The following is a 16495-nucleotide window of genomic DNA, read 5'->3' as shown; positions in this document are numbered from 1 at the left end:
GGTGCACAATGTTGGTACGGTGAAAGATGGGTCATATCATGGTCTAAGTGCTCTTTCGTGCATTCCTACCCCAGAGGCACCCCGGTGTATTTGTCCTTGCTTGTGCTCATATATAGCTGACAGCTACATCCATCCATATTGAAAAGCAGCATCCAGGTCTCAGACAAGCTCTTTGACATCATTTTAGACTCAAAGGTCTCAGACACTAATTAAAGGAGCAGAGTTGCAATATCTTGCTCATATACACCCATACCTCCTAAAAAGTAAGAGCACAAGCAGGAACAGTCTTGTGTAGCTATGCCGTATAACTGCCTATGAGATGCATGAGGAGACGTATGAGTCTGGAGAAAAAATATTTGTTTCCAGGAAGTTTTCTTTCTGATACTAGACCTGAAAGATGAATAGATAGAGCACTTGGTAACATGGCTAAACTCTGACCATCTGAAATGGAATATGCAGTTCTTAAAACATGCTCATGTAATTACAGACATGCAATTCAAGCCAGGAAATGAGTGAGGTAAGACATATGTAAGTGTGTGTATTTTAGAGGAAGAGAAGGTTGCTTTAAAGCTAGACTGGGTGGATTAAGGCCAAATGCCACAGAAGTAAAACTCTAAAGGAGTTTTAGTTAAGGAGTGCTAAAACACAGACTATAGTTATGGTCCAGTGACAGTGAACATGAGGAGAAGAGCTCTGACCTGCCCAAGCTGCTGAAAGGAACAGTGAAGAAAAGATGCTGTCTACACTCTTTTTCACTGTTCATATAGTAAGCAGGGAAGGGAAGCATGGATCATGCCCCTAGAGATGCTGTTGAGCTGAAGGCACTCAGACCAAACTCGCTTCTGCTGCAACAGCATACATACAGAAAATCATCTGAAGGAGTAAAGTACATCATTCAACTGGAATTGGCATGAAAATGGAAAGGAGTCATCGAATTCAGTGAGCAGTAACACATTTAACATTTAGTTACTGGCTTTCCCTTTTATTTTACTCTTCCACAAATAGGGTACAGTAATTGCAACCAGCCTTCTAAAAGAAGAAAAGGGGGAAAAAAAAGAAAAAAAAAAGCTGAGGGGGGACACATTCCTTTAATTTTTATATTTGATACAGAGAGGTCCTTCATCATCTGTGCCACTCATCAGCATAAATATTCTTGTCTGTGTTTCAATTTCTATCGTGAAATTGCACCTTAAGCAGACCCAGATGGTGAATCTAAGAACACCCAAACTACAACTATTCTGTGTACACTCCGAATAATTTGGCTTCCAACCCCAGTTTAGAAAGTATCTTATTACTCCAACTACAGCTTGTCAAACCCAAGCACTGGATTGAAGCATTTTAGACGTAAGGAAATTCCTGACACGATGGGATAAAAAGAAGTATCATTTCTAAGAGAAACTAGGCTTTGAGCTGGTTGTGATGCAGGTCTTGATTTAGCCAACTCAGTCAACTGAGGTGAAGGCAACTTTCTCAGTCCAGGCTGAATTGCTGGTGCATTTCGCTGCTTGAAATGGGTTTGTTTCGTATTACCCACTTGAGACGTTTCAGTTTGACCGCATTGAGAGAATTGCTACTGAAAGTAGTTCTGTTGATAAGTAGCAAATAAGCAATATATATGACATTTTAATATATGCAAACTAGCTACTCTGTACTATGAATCTTAAATGATTAAGGGAATGAAAGAATTTACAGAAATACAGACTTTTTCTGCTTTGAGGAGACAAGATCATGGGAAGAAATGGGAACAACAACAAATAAGACAAAGCTAACGCTGATCTTTAAAGGGAGAAAGGATAACTGTCCTGGAAATTTCTCTCACGTAACTGAAGTCTACATTTTGTATCATGTAAAATGCCAGATCTGTAGGCCAAGATCCTCAGAGATAGCTAAGTGACTGACTTCAGAAGATATGGCCTTAAGTGATTCCTCTTTTTCTTATTAAATTACTTGGCGCTTCATTGCAAGGACTATCCTCGCTTAAAAAAGGCAGTGGTAATATGAGCTCAACACAACCAGAAATTAAGCATTTGAAGCTTAATCGCTTCTGATCATTGTGCCTTTGTGCAGAATAGACATTTCCTCAAAAATTCCTGTTGATTTTTTTTAGTTTGACAGAGACAAATAACCTGGTTGATAGAGGTGCTTTATAAAAATATCTCAACTTGTCTCAACTCAGACTTCGATGATGTAAAACACATTCCTTACTCTGGTACCTAGTGAGACAGAACACTGATTTTGGGGAGAAAAGTGTTGCAAAGAAAGGTGAAGGATGAAATAACAATTTGCTCTAATGTGGTAGATCATTATTTGTGTACGTGACCTTAAATTGTTTAAACGGCATTCACTTTAAGTTTTATTTAAATATTAAACTGCAGGTAAATGAAATTCAGAGTTTATGTCAACTTGGGACAGTTAAATACCACACATCATATCAGAAATAATAGATGGGAACCTAAAAAAATTAGAAACATAAATGAAAGATAATAAGGTTCATTTGGGAATTGCGATCAGTTAGGATTTTTTGTAATTCTAATACATATATAATTAAATAGATGAAAGAAAGATGTAAAGAAGGAGTGGCAAAAAGGGTGAGAGACTAGAACAATATAAATGAGACTTTAGGTGTGATTTGACTACCTAAAAATCCAAAGGAGTTTTCATGAGTAGAATAGTCATGTGCTGTGGCTGGAGATTAATAGATTACTGCATATAACCAGGTGTTGAGAAAATGACACCTCTACAACAGAATTTTGTCCTGGGCATCATGTCACTAGATAGATATCAACAAATTGGAGAAAGTTTACAGAAGAGCAAGGAAAACTGTCTTGGGCTTAGGCATCATGAGTTATAAGGAAAGATTAAAAGAACTAAAATATGTTTAGCTTGGATAAGAGATGACAAAAGGAAGACACGATAATGGTCTACAGATAGCTGAAGGGCTTAAACACTGAGAAAGGAAAGGTATTATTTTGTTCAGCACAGAGAAGCAGAGGGGCACAATTAAGAAGGGGAAAATTTATGTTATGTAGTGAAATCTTTCTGGCAGTGAAGTGTATTATGCTGCACACAAGAGGAATGATATGAGTTCTGTCACTTGGTACCACAAAGCAAAGCTGGATAAAGTAATGGAGACTGTGCAGTAAGGAAAATTTCTAGAAAGATGGACAGAATATTCCTCTTAGTGCCTGTAATGCTAAACTGTGTTACAAAACAGGAAACAGTATCTTGATGCTAATCATACTCAGTTACAAATCTGCTCTAAGGTGCAGTTCCAAATATTTTAAAATATAACCATAAAAGGTTTGGGTTTGTTTTTTTTAAGATTGCAGTTATTAAAAAGTAGAGAAACAGAAAAATCACTACTACAATGAGAAACAAGAAATTCAGACTTCAAGTAAGCCTAAAAGAGATTAAAATGTTAGAGAATGTAATGTGTTGAAGCATGCAAAACACTTTGTGTCCTCCAAAATCCCATCCTGCCACTGAAATTTCTTTCCTGCAGTTCCCAAGATGATCCATTTACTGAATTATTGTTGTGTAAAACTCAAAAAAATTGTATCTCTATGTGTACATACATACATATTTGAAACACTAAGTCAGTTCTGTGTTGCTCTTCTCAAATGTAAGTGCTGAACTCTTCTGCTAATTACTGGAAGTATCTTCCATTCCAGTTAAGACTGAGGAGTGATTGCCATGATTTTGCTAAAGGTCCAATCAAGAATTTTTAAAGCAAGTCCTCTGTAGGCCATGCATGCTTAGAGAAGCCATGAAGTTCAAAGAAGTATAATTAGATGGAATATAACATTTTGTTTTCCTATGCTAAATGATGCAGTCATCTGAGTTATCTGCTTTTAGGGCTAACTAGGCTAGTTAGATTTCCAAAGTCTTCTCTGGGCTGCAGCACTTGAATCAGTATGAAGTTTCTTTTTCATACCTTCATTTGATTTAAAGATTACCCTTGATTCTGAGTCTTGTGGTTTTCTATGAACTTAAAAATGCTGTCTCATGAGGTTTTACAAGAGCAGCAACAGTAAATATCCTTTTTTTCTCTTCTGTGCAGCATAATATGAAATAGGGTGTAATGTACTACTTCTCTGACAGTAGCAGACAGTAGTCTTTGCATATCATTCACGTTGCCCTGTGGTAATACAACCAAATATTCCTTCTCGTATTTCTTTAAGTGCCTTTTACACTGTACAACCCAGCAACTGTTGTGCTGTATGCATACAAAGTATTAGATATAGAAAAGATTTTATATATGTAATAAAATAAAAATACTTTTCCTTGAATAAAAATGTTAATATAAAAAATAATTTTCTTAATATAATGAAAAGAAATAGGACCTCACTTGTGCAGAACTCCTAGTTTTAATACCCTGGTTTTAATACTGTGATATTCTGCTTGGAAGAAGTAAATCCAGTCAAACTTATCTACTGTCACATAGAAACATAACCTGAAATATTTGTAGTAAAAGTCATTAGGAAAATCTAATGCTAATAACAGCAAAATAACATTTGGAGTTTTGCTGTAAAATTTTCCTGTCATTAACCAAAAAATGTAAGGGATGTAGTAATGTTCCAAATTGGCAGATGCTGTTCTGTAAGGTTGTATTTTTTTGTTTATATGTTTAAATCATTTATTAAGCCATCTCCCTTAATGGGAGCAGAAGCTTTCTGTACCTTTGCTGAATATCTTCAGAACACTGCTGAGGCGTTAGAGGTCGAACCAAAGGAAACCTTGTCTGGTTTGGTGTCAGATCTTACCCTTTGGGTAAAGCCATGGATACCAGCTGGATCCCAGAAGAGCCCTACCCATGCAGTTACATAATAATCTCAGTGCTTAATTTTTTACTTTTTTTTTCCTGGGGAAGTATTAGGCATGAAGAGAAAAACCCCAACAAACAAAAAACCCCAACAAACAAAAAACAAACCCTAGCTGAAATGTGAAAAGGAACCACTGCCACCATTCAGTACTATCTATTGCCATTAAATCTTAACATGTCTCTTCACTGCCCAGTCAGACACAATCACAGAAGTGCTTCTGCTGCTGTTCCAGGTCAAGTGGTTATCTCCTACCCTCACCTCACTCCCTGCTTCTAATCAGTATTAGTCCTGCAGTTCTCCCAAATGTTATTTCCTTTTAAAATGAAATGGACCAGTTTGTAAAGAAGTAGCTTGGTTTCAGCTGGTTTCTAACCCAACCTGTTTCACAAATTGGGTTAATGGCCAGTTGCACTTGCAGAACTGATGCCAATAACCCTCTCATGGGTGATGCTTTGAAATGAACACCTCAAGGTTCAGTTGCAACCAAAAATGAGTGGCCAATGTAGTTTGTCTAACTCGCTCTAAGTGCCTTTACTGCCATATAATAACACAAAAACAAGGTGAGCATAGGTAGAAAGGTCTTAGTGGCATTGCTTTGTTCACAGGCAGCAAAAACTAGAGGTGCCTGTGTGGGTGATGCTATAGAAGTGGCAGAAATTGTCTTTCATATTATACAACATCACACTTGCCACACTTAGAAATAAATACACCCTCCAATTTACTGATATATTAAAATATTTCTGACAGTTTTAGCATGACTTTTCTTGATCATTCCACTCACAATGCCATATTTCTTTATGATTTTGTAGAGATTTTCGTAGGTACTTAGCACTGATGTAAAGCTATTGTAATAGTCGAAGCTGAGTGTTTTTGAACATCCCACCGAAGTAATGTATCTAGTCTTTTAGTAGAAGGATAGCTTTGTCTTTGTCAAAATATTTTGGCCTTAAAAGCAGAGAATTTTCAGATTATTTTTATAGAAGCCCAAATAAGTTGTTGTACTGCTCTGTCCCCTTTTCCAAAGAAGTTCAGCAGTATAATTTCTCAGACTGTGAACTCTACTCCAGCCTTCCCAGAATGAATCTTGTCTATACTGCACATCAGGTAGTGATGCTTTAGAGAAGGACAGATGGGATTGCTACACTTTGGGAGAAGGAGCAAACAATTCTTGTTAGAATGCTCCGTGCCTATTGTCTTCACGCCTTTCATATAAGACACAATCTTCCACATGAAAAAATAACGCAGTTTGCGTCTTCTGCGTGCTACATGACTGGGTTCACAGTCCTTCATGCATGGCTGCATACTTTTGCATTTTTAATCAGGAGGGTGAAGGATTAGTAATTTTAGCAGTCAGGAGCTTACCTGATCTGGAATGAGTAATATCAGTGCAAACAAATTATACTTTGCGCCTTTGGAGAAAATCAACCGTTATGCAGAATTAATTGACAGGGAAGCAGTGGCTGCAGACAGCCAGACTCTAACGATGGGTCAGAGTCAAGCCAGGGAAGCTGTTAAACTTTTCATAAGTCTTATAAATCTTACATAAGAATTTTAGTAAAACACGCTAGGCAATATAGGAAATAAAATGTGCTGCAGTTCAGTTATCAGCCCTTCCAAACTGCCAGTTCTGCCTGTCTACAAATTCTTGTGTTTCCTCCCCCCTCTCCCTTTAAAGGTTTTGTTCATTTGCTTATCAAACCCTTCAGTCAGCTCCATTGTCTGCTCTGCATTTCTCATTACCAGCTGAGTATCTTATCAAAAGCCGTTGTCATTTGGAAAATGCATTGTTTTTATTCAGTTTTAACATCATTTTTCCTGCCTCATTGAGCAGCCAGAACTGCAAGACAGCCAGGCAGAGGGAAAGCTTTGTCCTGTAGTTTAATTAAGTCTCGGTTGTTTGGACTGTGAGCAGCAGTAGAAGGCATGTTGGACTTAACCCCCTCACTCCAGGCTTAGCAGTCAATATTGCTATGGTAGGAAAGAAGTAGGGCACTTTCTCTACCAGCACCACAAATTACAGGCCCTGAACACCATTTCGCCCTGATTTTGAAAGGTGTACATTTGCCCTCTGGACTGCTGCCCATGGTCTGTTCTTTCTACCTTCATCCTGCTCCTAGTATGAAGGACCTGCCACCCGCATTCACTGAGACACCCAGGCACTGGAGGGTGCATCTCACATTTGGTGAAAAAGAGAGCAGAGCTCCTGCTTTGCTGGTCTTAGGTGGGGAAAGGAGATGCTGGGATGGGCGTCTGGATGTTGAAAACAGATACACTGACTCTGTCAGATATTCAGCCTCAGTAGAAGTTGAAACTTTATTTTGTACTTCGGTCCGTGCGACCTAAACACCACAGGACGAAACAGAGATGCTTCCTGGGCCTCTGTTCCCATGCCTGGCCTGAAATGCTTTGTCTTCTGATAAAGTACTAAGGAAAAATAATCCAGCCACCAAGCCAGGAAACACAAAATTGCTACTCTACCCTTAACTGGTTTAGTGGTGGACTTGGTAAGGTTAGGTTAATGGTTGGACTGGATGATCTTAAAGGTCTTTTCCAACCTAAATGATTCTGCAATTCTATGAAATAAGTAGCGTAGCTGCTATAGGGGAAAGCAGGCCCAGTGGCATAAATTCAACAGGAATACTCTTTGACTGCTTTGATTTTGCATCATGTAAATATTAGGTCTGTTCTATATCCTTTGGATACTAAAATCCAAACAAATCTCTCATATTTTTCCCCAGAAAAAAGCTGAAGTAAAATGCTGATGCTAAGACAATCAAAGAAAAAGCAAACAACAGCAATCATGCTGACTCAAGAGAAAACAGCAGCACACAGTAGAGAATTTATCACTTGCTTAGATCCTCAGCTGGGACTCAATTGGATTGTCAGCTGGATCTACAAGAGGAAACAGTCAGTGAAGTCAGGAGCTGTGGGCTGCATTGTTGCTTTGAAGCTGATTTGGTGAAGCACTCATAAAGTAAGAGATTATTTAGGACAGCTCTGACACTGCAGGAGCTGCTGCATTTTCCTTTTCGTCTCTCCTCCCCAATCCTCTGCATGTATAAAGGAATCCAGAATCTGCAGAGATCAATATAAGTATGGAGTCACCTTTTCAAAGTTTTTATGAATTTCATGAGGGCCCCAGGCAAAAGTTTCTGGATAAGCACCTCCTTGCTCCCTCTTGCATGCTGATGGTCTGACCTGAGCCAAGTCAGGTCCCATCATTTGCCTCTAAAATCAGTTATTCTCTCCTGCTACCTGAGCTGGAATTTCTGCAATGTGTTTTCTCCACACTATTTTCAGATTTACTGCCTAAATTAATCTGTTATTATAAATCTATAGACTTATTATTTACATGAATGCTGACAGCAGTCTTTTTAATTATTTTATTTAGTGTTTGCTAAAGAAACATACTGAACCTCAGCATTGTATTTAGACTATCTTTGCTCCTTCTTCACATCCAGCCATCTTAGATGACCCTGTGCCTGTGTCGCAGAATCACAGAAGGGTTGAGGTTGGAAGGGACCTCTGGAGGTCATCTGGTCCAAACCCCCCACTCCAGCAGGGCCGCCTAAAGCCAGTTGCTCAGGACCATGTCTAGATGTTTTTTTAATATCCCCATGGAGGGAGACTCCACCACCTCCCTGGGCAACCTGTGCCACAGCTCAGTTAACAAAGTGCTTCCTGATGTCCAGAGGGAACCTGCTGTGTTTCAGTTTGTGCCCATTGCTGCTGGTCCTGCCACTGGCCACCACTGAAAAGAGTCTGGCTCTGTCCTCTTTGCACCCTCCCTTCAGGTATTTATATGCATTGTTAAGACCCCCCTGAACCTTCCCTTCTCCAGGCTGTACAGTCCCAGCTCTCTCAGCCTTTCCCCATAGAAGAGATACTCTGGTCCCTTCATCATCGTCGTGGCCCTTTGCTGGACTCTCTCCAGTATGTCCATGTCTCTCTTGTACTGCTGAGCCCAGAACTGGACACAGTAAAAGTAGAAGTATCTGACATCTGTCTGCATCTAGTCAGGATGTGACTGAAACTTCCAAACACATAGATCCCAAAAAGTGTATGACTCCCAAAAACCCTGTTGTTTAAACTTCATTAACAAGCCTGCAAGCAAAAAAAAAAAAAAAAAAAAAATCATAAGGAACTCTATATGCAATAAATATATAAACATAATAATCAACTTGAGCATTTTAGGACAGGAAAGTAAAGCCAACGTTTACCAACAGACCTAAAGGAGAAATTCAGATTGAAAGGACTTGGAATCTGACTAGGTTGTGATGGTTAAAATAGTTATTCTTCTGGAAACGGATGCAAGATCTTTAAAAATGTTGGGAAGCTTAATTTTATACTAGGAAGATGGTTTCAGGTTTGACTTTGTGTACCACTGTGCAGAATAACCAACTAACATGCTTCCCTGTAGCACATAAGTTTTTCTTAGATGTTCGTTTAAGTCCTGACCCTTCGTAATTCTCTTAGTGTCAAGCCCTGAGAGGTTCACAGCTTGACATGATATGGCTGCAGCCACTATGCCTCTGTTTTAATCTCACAATTACTTTCTAGAATGCTTGAGAAATCCATTGCTGGAGAAATTTGGAATAAGAGCCCTTGATCAAAAATCAGGAAGACTATTATTTGAGCTAAAGTAAAATTACAGTGTGTGCCTCTGGGATGCAAACCAGCTTTGTAAAATCACATCACCAGGTGGTACAAGTGCTGTGAAGTAAACCAGAACTATTACGGTCATATTGTTCCTTTCCCTTCACTCTGGCTGTTTAGCTATTCTCAATTAATTTAAAAGCTTTCCCTGCCAAGTGGCTCTTTTCTGCCTTGGAGCTGAATGCACACTTCTTGATTTTCAGCATCCACTTCCCTCACAAACAGGTCATTCACTGAAAGCAGTATTCCGTAAACTTCTTAGATAGAATCATAGAATCATAGAATCATTTAGGTTGGAAAAGACCTTTAAGATCATCAAGTCCAACTGTTAACCTAACACTACCAAGTCCACCACTAAACCATATCCCTAAGTGGCACATCTACATGTCTTTTAAATACCTCCAGGGAAGTGGACTCCACCACCTCTCTGGGCAGCCTGTTCCAATGCTTGACCACCCTTTCCGTAAAGAAATTTTTCCTAATTTCCAATCTAAACCTCCCCTGGTGCAGCTTGAGCCCATTTCCTCTCATCCTATCACTTGTTACTTGGGAGAAGAGACCAACACCCACCTCACTACAACCTCCTTTCAGGTAGTTGTAGAGAGCGATAAGGTCTCCCCTCAGCCTCCTCTTCTCCAGGCTAAACAACCCCAGTTCCCTCAGCCGCTCCTCCATAAGGCCTGTGCTCCAGACCCTTCACCAGCTTTGTTGCCCTTTTGTGGACATGCTCCAGCACCTCAATGTCCTCCTTGTACTGAGGGGCCCAAAACTGGACACAGTATTCCAGGTGCAGCCTCACCAGCGCCGAGTACAGGCGGACAATCACCTCCCTGCTCCTGCTGGCCACACTATTCCTGATACAAGCCAGGATGCTGTTGGCCTTCTTGGCCACCTGGGCACACTGCCAGCTCAGGTTCAGCCAGCTGTCAACCAACACCCCCAGGTCCTTTCCGGCCAGGCAGCTTTCCAGCCACTCTTCCCCAAGCCTGTAGCGTTGCATGGGGTTGTTATGACCCAAGTGCAGGACCCGACACTTGGCCTTGTTGAACCTCATACAGTTGGCCTCGGCCCATCGATCCAGCCTGTCCAGATCCCTCTGCACAGCCTTTCTACCCTCAAGCAGGTCAACACTCCCACCCAGCTTGGTGTCATCTGCAAGCTTACTGAGAATGCACTCGATCCCCTCAGCTGGATCATTAATAAGGATATTAAGCAGAACTGGCCCCAGTACTGAGCCCTGGGGAACACTATTTGTGACTGGCCACCAGCAGGGTTTAACTCCATTCAACACAATCTACACATACTTTCAGTTCTAAACTGATGTCTGACATTTTATACCTTAACATGGTTGCATATGCCAACTGAAGATCACTTGCTCTTTTTCACAAGCTTCAGTAAGCTGATGAATTAGTGACTGTAAATAAAGGTTACTGGGCTCTCTCAGTTTTAAATTTTGTTTTCAGTTGGTTTTGACTTGCTGGACTTAGGGAATAATATTTTGTGCTGCAAGTGCTTCCAGGAGTCAATCTAGGAAAATTTATGCATGTCAAATGAATCCTAGTAATCTTTTATTTAGGAAGGTCTGACTTTCCTCTAGTACAGTCTTTCTGACTTGTGCCAGAAAGTACTCATCTTTGCTCCATGTTCCTGCCAGTCCTGTGAAAACCCACACAGATCAAAAAGTCAGTCTGCATGTGCTCCAAAATGACAAAGGAGGGTTTTTCAGCTCAAGTCTCTGGCTGTTCCCAGTGAAGATGCTGCAGCATCACAGAGCATTACATTTACCTTCCCCACCAAATAATGGTGTGTGATCCCTTCAGCCTTAAGTCTATAGATTTAAGATTAAGGTTAAAACAAATCTGCACTTTTTTTTGTAGTGGCTACTTGTAGTAGCTCCAAGCTGATCACTGGAACGGAGGTACCACAGTCCTTGAATTAATACAGCTGAGTCACTTGTCAGCTGAGCTGTGGTAACTGTCTGCACCTAATCCATTGCAAATGTGAAATAAAACATATTAATTTAAACTACCGTGAAGGGGATTACCATAATAATTTGTTATACACATCTTGCTTCACGGTAAAGCTAAAGCAAAGTGATACAGTCAGTTGCTGTGACTCTGCTGAAGAGCAGGAATTCATTAAGCTGCATGAAAACTGTTCCTTTTGAAAGACAGTTTATACACAGAAGAGGAAGATTTTTTCTGCCTAGTGTTTAAAGAGACGTCATCTTTCTGTTCAGTCCTTTAAAACCACCCAGCTGCTGAGGAGGAAGCCAGCTCATTCAAACCTAGAGAACGGCAGAGCGGTACATGGGATCGTATGGGGAGGAGCTTACAGGAAGAGGACGATGGAGTGGAGGATGTAATTGCCTGAGGTCATGACGAGAAAGTCTAGGAGCCAGAGAATAAAACAGAGGAAGAGGCAGAAAGTTGGGGAGAAATAGGAGGAGGAATCAGGAGTTTGTTGCCCTGTATCATTGCCAGCACTGCTGGAAGGTAGGTTAGATGGGGATGTTGTTGTGTATATGGTAGCTGAGTGTCCACTGAGTCAGATGAGACTGGAAATTAGCGAGGCTAGTGGGGAAAGAGCAGATGTGTCAGCCAAATATATTCCTTGGGATTCAGAGAAAATGCTGGGATAGAAACCCAGTTTCTATATTTCTAGAAAGAAGATCAAAGTAACTGGAACAATGAGGAAAAAACACATCAGGCCCCTGAGATCAAAAAAGACGTCTGTCATCAGCAGAAGAAAGGAAGGCAGTAGAGTGGATGTCAATGGGGTGTGGTTCAAGAGGAAAAAGGCAGAAACCAGCTGTGGGAGAAAGGAAGATGGACTGAAATAGGAGACTGGTATTAAACTGCCAGAGCATAGGAGATATAAGAAAACAGTGGGCTAGTAAGAGGACTGAAAAAGATAGCAAGGGATCTGCAGCAGGAACTGAGAGGTACTGGTGCAGGGATTTGGATTGGTTAGCCTCAATAAATTAGAACTTGGAACAGAGGTCTTAAAAGTGGTTAAGGAGACTGGGACTCCAGTGAAAGGCAAGGGATGGAGTAGAGCTTAAATTACAACAGAAACAGACAGGAGGTAACAGAGCAAGAATCGTGCAAAACTCACCAGAGCAGCTAAAAAGAAACCAAAATTCCTGAGTCCCACCATCAGAAGATGTGCAAAAACCTGTGCAAAAACAACTAGAAAAGGATCTTGTTCCCCTCCAGCTTGATACCATACACAGAAAAACAGCTATCACTTAATCCGTTATTAAATGAAGAGGCTTGAGGTGCTGGAACTAGATGTCCCAGTCTTTCTATGTATGTATGTAACTTTGATGTCACAGGATGTGATTTTTCTTTTTGAAGAAAAAGCAAATACAAAAAGTGTACACACAAAAAAAAGTTGGAAGAATTATGGGATTGGAAGGCCAAGCAGTTTCCTGTTAAATACGTAACTTTAATTCATCTTGTTTGTGCTTGTACATTAAGGTAAAGTGTTTCAGGATTCAGGAAGAAACCTACTATTTGTATTTTCTTGATCTTTACATGACAAAGTATTGTACTGGGAAAACAGAACCTATCCATAAAAGTTTCTGGAGCACTGTGAACCAGTTCAGAAAATAAATAAGGCTTTTCCTTTGGAAGCACATGCAGGGAATACAGTCTTGTCCCCAAGATAGTGAGGGCAGGATTGACCTGTGACTTGTACACATGACTTTTTTCATTCTCTAATATCAGAGTTTCATGACTCTGGACTTGGTCAGGAAAATGCACAGTCCCCACTGCTTTCCTGCTTTGAGTAGTTCTTGTGATTCATAAAGCAAGACTCCTGAGTCAAGCAGAGAAGATCTGAAGGGCAGTGTTGTGGCATGGAATATAAAACTCATTGTAATTGGAGTCATGTCTGGGGTTCACATCAGGGGCAAAAATCCTTTCATGCTTTATGCCAGAAGATCATCTCCAAGGAAACTTGACAACTTCAAAGGTGTCAGTGCAAAGTTGTTGAACTTCACACACACTGTTAGATAAAGCTCACTATTCTAGAAAGTATTGCATATAACTCAGTCTTACCATCCATTTACAATTTCTTGTTACTTAGACAGCTCTGTCCATAACATTCATGCTGTATGGACACATATAAAAGTGATTTTTAGGAAGTCTTGAAATTCCTTGTGCCCGAAGTATAAGGATATTTACTAAAAACATTTGCATATTTACAAATTACATACATTGTAATACACTACAACACAGGTGCTTTTTTTTTTCTCCCAGACAGATTACAACCATTGTAAACTAGAGGAGTCTGAGAAAACCCTGAGTTCGTTGTTCTTTTCAGAAGTGCTTTGGGATTTTTAATGGACTCAAAGTACATGTTCATCTTAACATTTATGCTGATCATTTCTTGCAGCACTATGGATAAAATGTGAATAGACAAAATAGCTCTCCTGAGACACACAAACTCCAGATTTAACACAGTTTGAAAATCAGGTGCACGGGGGTAATGTTCCAAAACAGCTTCAAAGCCAGTCACCCTTGCAGGTGTTGAATACTTGCAACCCCTTTTCTCCTTGTGCTTCATTTCCTGTTTCTTACTGAATATGCACTCTGTGCCATTTCATTTCAACATCTCTAAAAAATTTCATCCCACAAAACAAACCTTTTAAATTTCCTGACTTGTCCAAAAACTTGATTCCAGTAACAGGAAAAAAGAGAAAAATAATATAAGCCTCAACAATTTCAATGGCTTCCAGCAAAATATTTTTCTTTTTCTACCAGCTGAATCCAGTCTTCATTCTTAGCTGTTATCTCCCTCTTCCTGATGTGTCTAGCATAACAGAGCTAAAGTTTTTGTCTGATAACATGGATTTAGTTGCTGTGACTAGTGCTGCTTCTGTTCATGTGAGCTGCTCTAGCCTGATTTGCTGTCCACAGTTTTGCCTTCTGTTGCATACAGTGCAGGTTGGTCTTTTATCCCAGTCTCTATTGTTCGGCAGATTGTTGATTTTGTTGTTGTTGTAATGGGCATCTTAACGGCCAAACTGCTTTAGGAAAGCATTTCAGAGAAAATGAATGAATTTGTAGAGAAACTGTGCCACCCAGGAAATTGTATGGGCTGTTGCCTCAAAGAATGTTACTAGCTTTTCCATCTTTGTTTAGAGGGCATATTTACTCAGAAGATGCTCAGACTCCTTTAAAATATGATGAAATTGATGGAGCCATTCTTTACATCTATGAGATGATCGAGATTTTAAACAGTTGAAAGAGCATAACTGGTTAAGATACATTAAGAAGTTGTAATCACATGCAACTCTTTCAAAAAAATTTATGCGTTTCTAACTTCTGGTCATGTACCTTTTTCTCAGTTAGAGTATATAAAACTTATGGAATATTGAACACTAATACATCAGAAACTAACAACTTCATAAAATTTCTTCTTCTCCTTGGGCTAGTCAGTATTTGGATACAGGTAGGTTCTTCCAGAGCATAAGAGCATGGTCAGATCTCCAATAAATTAGTAAGAATTTTATCATTAAATTCAAAGAGCTGGAGATCAAGCTGAGATACAGAGAATCAAATATATCCTCAGGTAAATGAGAGCCAAGGAAGAGATTTCAGGACTGAAACATGAAAGCTGATAGAAATAACTGATGTTACAATGCCATAAAAGAGCTGCATGGAGAGGTTTCCAGCTTAATCTTCCCAGCATGTCAGCTGGCTTACTGGAACACATCCTTCTCCTTAAAGAAAAGTATGCCCCTCCAATGTCCACCAAATTGAATGGGTGGCTTACTTCTGGGTAGGCGTGGGTCCCTCTGAGAAATCAGTAATACTGGGACAGAGTTCATGTTTTTCCCTAGGCTGAATTGGCTCATAAAAAGTGACCCTGGGAGCACTTCTGTAGTTTGTTGGTGCAAGGGGTCAGCAAGCAGAGCAGTGAGACTAAAACGCAAGGGTATTTTATAATATTACTGATCTTTTAACTGTAGATGGGCATTTGAACACCCAAATAATGATTTCAGGGTTAAAAAAGGTAGACATGGACACTTTAAAATGGCTTAGAATTCATTATTATGGTGAGAGCAGTGTGTGGAGAAACCATTGTGAGACGATGATTTTTCCTGTGTAGTTGCAAATACAGGATCAGTAACTAAAGCACTTGAGTCTCCTAGGAGGGTTTGTGAAATAAAGAACTCTCATTGAGGAGTGGTTATACATTCAAAAGATTCTGCTGTCATATAAAAAACTGCTCAACAATATGATTAAAGGCTTGCTATCTGGTTGCAAGAGAGCATGGTTTTCAATAGAATATTGACTTCAGTGGGGCTATTTTCGTAGGCTACCACCAGGGAAAAAGGTTCCCACTTCAATCTTTTGTCAGTGAAGGTTTTGATCCTTTGTCAGGAAAGGAATGTGCCACAGATTCATAAACAAATTCATTTCTGTATTAGAAAAGAATGAAGAATGTATTTAAAAAAAGAAAATAGTGAAAAAACCCCCCATTAGTTACAGTTTCAAGAATTAATTAACAGTGATTTGATGAAACAGGAGCTAAACAGTCACTGTTGCATGTTAGATTTTTGCATATGATTACAACATATCATCTAGCATGTTTATTGTACATTTTGAGAATATAAGTACTGAGTCAAAATACACATAGTTAATAAACATGGATTAAAAAGTCCAAATTAAAATTGTAGTCAAATATGCATGAATGTGTATGCACTTGGTAGACACTAGCGGCATTTTCCTTTTCCATCATAGTCCCATTTAATAAACATTAATATTTAAAGACTGATGATTTCCATTATGTCTGCAATATTGGTCATGAAAGTCTGGGAATAAAAATATTTCCTGAAGTCAGGTAGGTCCAGCATGAATTGGTACTGAAAGTATGTGTAATGACTGCCTACATCTTAGACCATGTCTGCACAGGAGCTTCCTTATTGGTACATGAGTCTGGTTCACCTAATAGTTTCTAATGTGGCTGGAAATACATCAGCAAAATCAATATATTACCTTCGT

At 39.6% G+C, this 16495-nt stretch overlaps 1 protein-coding gene across 2 annotated transcripts in view; it reads right to left on the bottom strand.

Annotated features, from left to right (window-relative positions):
- The window catches only part of CDH12 (cadherin 12), a 169430-nt gene that overhangs the window by 24971 nt on the left and 127964 nt on the right, over positions 1-16495 (bottom strand). The gene's annotated exons all lie outside the window — the stretch shown is intronic.

The sequence above is a fragment of the Pelecanus crispus genome, chromosome 2, assembly GCF_030463565.1.
Source record: "Pelecanus crispus isolate bPelCri1 chromosome 2, bPelCri1.pri, whole genome shotgun sequence".
Lineage (NCBI taxonomy): Eukaryota > Metazoa > Chordata > Aves > Pelecaniformes > Pelecanidae > Pelecanus > Pelecanus crispus.
The sequence above is the reverse complement of the archived record's forward strand: the minus strand, read 5'-3'. Positions and strand labels throughout refer to the sequence as shown.